This window comes from Chaetura pelagica, unplaced genomic scaffold, assembly GCF_000747805.2.
Source record: "Chaetura pelagica isolate M959 unplaced genomic scaffold, ChaPel_1.0 scaffold109, whole genome shotgun sequence".
Lineage (NCBI taxonomy): Eukaryota > Metazoa > Chordata > Aves > Apodiformes > Apodidae > Chaetura > Chaetura pelagica.
The window spans coordinates 9709938-9713032 of NW_009970725.1; the positions used below are offsets into that span (position 1 = coordinate 9709938).

At 43.6% G+C, this 3095-nt stretch overlaps 1 protein-coding gene across 1 annotated transcript in view; it reads right to left on the minus strand.

Moving 5' to 3' along the window:
• The window catches only part of COLEC12 (collectin sub-family member 12), a 104075-nt gene that overhangs the window by 86238 nt on the left and 14742 nt on the right, over window positions 1–3095 (minus strand). The gene's annotated exons all lie outside the window — the stretch shown is intronic.

The window sequence follows — 3095 nt, forward strand, 5'->3', positions numbered from 1 at the left end:
CTGTCCCTGGGCAGAAAAGGCAGATTGGAGCCTTTCTTCCAAACCACTATCATCAGCAGAAACACAGACTACAAACAGTTTATCACCTGGCAGCTATCCTGAAGCCTGCTCAGCCACATAAGAATAGGCCAGAGCAGACATGCCCCTCATCATGATGACGGCCACAATTGTCACCAGAGTGACACCCTGACTGTGGCACTTGCTCCGGCCTCTGCCTGTTCCATCCAGGCCGTGGGGCTCAGGTTTACATACATGCACCAGTTGGGCTGTTTGCACGAAGTGCAACGTAGCTATGCTGAGCAATCAAAGAGAAGTCAGAGGGGACAGCTGTCCACCCATCCATCCATCCATCCATCCATCCATCCATCCATCCATCCATCCATCCTCCACCTCCCATGGGCACTAGCTTGGCCTGAAGAGGTAAGATCTGATAAAAAATGGAAAACAGAACTGACAAATTCAAACAGATGAGAAAAACAAAAACCATTTATGCCCTTTCATTCTCAACTTCTAGCAAGCACTAAACCGGTAATAATAACTTTTTTAAAAAAATTATTTTGTCAGAAGCTTAATTTCTCTCCACTTCCTTCCAGCAGCAAAGGAAAGGGCTAGCATCAGCAGAAGAAATACACCCACAAGTTCTTAAAAAAAAAACAAACGGATATGTTTGCATTCCTGTGTTCAGCCTCCTTCTACCAACACAACCCCTTTTTCTGTTGAGTCAGGAAGGCGAGAGCCCTGCCTTATCAGCAGCACCAGCTGACCCACTGCCAGGGAGGGAGGGCAGCATGGCCCGGGCTGCTCATGTCCTACTTCCCCGTTTCCCAGGAGGAGCAGTGTAATCCCATTTCCCCTTCCACAAGCACCATTTCATGTGGTGGGGAAGCCTCCACAGGCCTCTCTTTAAAGAGGGCTGAGGACACAGCTTCCCAAGCAGCAGCCAGTTGTTTGCAGCCGAGCACAGTGCTGAGGAACCATGTCATTTTCACTGGGTTTCCAAGTAATTATGTGTCCATGCTGAAAAAAAAATAATTGCTGGGGACTGACAGCAAACCCCTGCTCTTCAAATCCTGGGTATTCCTGGGCTTTCCTTTGCCTCACAGCAGCAGGGAGGCAGACTCAGCACCCCAGAGAGCTTTTTGCGGTGGCTGCTCATCACTTGAGCCAGCTTTCCAGTATGGAATGCTGAGGAAGCTCACTCACTTGCAACCTACCCATCCAGACCTTTCTTTCCCTGCCATGTGGGGAGAAGAAAACAGAAGCTCAAAGGCCAGTCAAGGGCCTCACCAGAAGGGAAGCATTTAATGAGCAGTGATGTAGAAGCAGGCTCAAAGAAGATACACAGACCTGATGAGAGGTCTGTGGTTGGCTAGACCTTTGGTGTCTACAAACTTACTGCACAGGACCAGGCTGCTGTGAATCATGCGACTGGGATAACTGGTGCTGCAGCTAACTCAGGCCACAACAGAGCTTCAGGGGGACAAATTCAAAGGTGAAGATACAGTCCTCATCTGGGCTCAACAAAGCCCAAATCATGTGAGTGTACATCCAGCAACGAATGTGACCTGTGCCTCCTTCCAACCTGCAAGGTGCCATGTGCTTAAGTCTGAGGGAGATGTTGCCTGAAGCAGCAAAGGAGTCTGTGAAATGTACCATTTCATGGAGCATCATCATTTACTCAGGTAGCACTTTTGATAAAACAGCTCAAAACTCGTATTATTCATCAGGTAACATATTTTGTTCACAGCCAGAGGCATCCCTGTCCACATCTTAAGCTAGACTCTCAATTCAGAGGTGCATTTAAGAAACAGAGGAACCAGCAGACACTCCTTAGGCAAAAAAACCCCAACACATCCTGGTTTTGAAAGCAGAAAAAAAGCCTTTAGAAAAACAAACTCCACAAGCCCTCACAATTGCACTAAACATTATCTGAAGACGAGGTCACCTGACAAAACATGACACTTAGTAATAAACCATAAAGAGGTGGCAACCAAGTTTCTCATCCCAGCAGTGAACTACTGAGGAAAAAAATCTTCCCCTCTTGCTCAGAAGATAAAATGCTGCACAAAAAAGAATATCAGCTCCAGAACCCTTAGCTTCCTGCCTTCTCCTGCTATCAGGGACATAACACAATTGCCTCCTTTGTTTCTCAGAAGCCTAACCTGGCTTATCTGATGAGTTTAAATCCAGTGGCTTCATCCTACAACATATCTCAAACATCTTCCTGCTGGACTGCCGGCCTCTTCCCTAGATGTTTGGTCTTTCATATCTAGCCCAATGGCATTGTGCTCTGGCCACACATTTATAATAATATTTTTGTGTTTCTGGACTTTCTTATATGTGGTTTATGTACATATATTGTATATATAACATATATATTTATCTACACGTGTATATACTTTAAAAATATATATATATGTATATATACACTTTAATACTTGTAACACTGCATGGTGTGTTTGCTAGGGTTGAATTTTTTTTTCAGCTCTTAATACCTTATAATTATTCATTATTCTCCTAATATTGAAGAATGCTGTGGCATCTGAAACAAAGAAGTAGAGATGGGCAAGCACAGTTTTGTCAACAGATGACCTGGCTTCCTGCTCACTAAAATATCAGATAAAACCTTTTTTAATCCCTGTGAGTTGATCTAGCAACAGGCAGCAATGTATTTTAGAGGAAATGCACTTTGTTGAAATTGTGTGCAAATATAATATTTTTACAATATTAACTGTAGTGAAACAAGTTTAAGGAGAGTAAAGATGGGAAGAAGAAATGAATAAAACAAGGTTAGATTAAATGTTCAGAAATGAACAGCACTGCATTCTTTGGAAAAAAAGAGACTAGGATGAGTTGAAAGTCCTACTTAGAAAGAAATCTGGATTTGAAATATTAAAAATTAAGTTGACAAACAAGCCCATAAATTTAAGCAGGAAGGCAAAGCCCCTGCCCCAGCCTGCTCCCCTGGTGCCTTTCAGACAGTGTTGAGTTAACTGGAGGTGCCAGAAACGTGGCCCTCAGCTCCTTGTTCTAGTGCTGAAAATGTTACAGTTTTGTCACAAGTTTCACAAAAATCTCAAAGCTTTTTCAAGAGA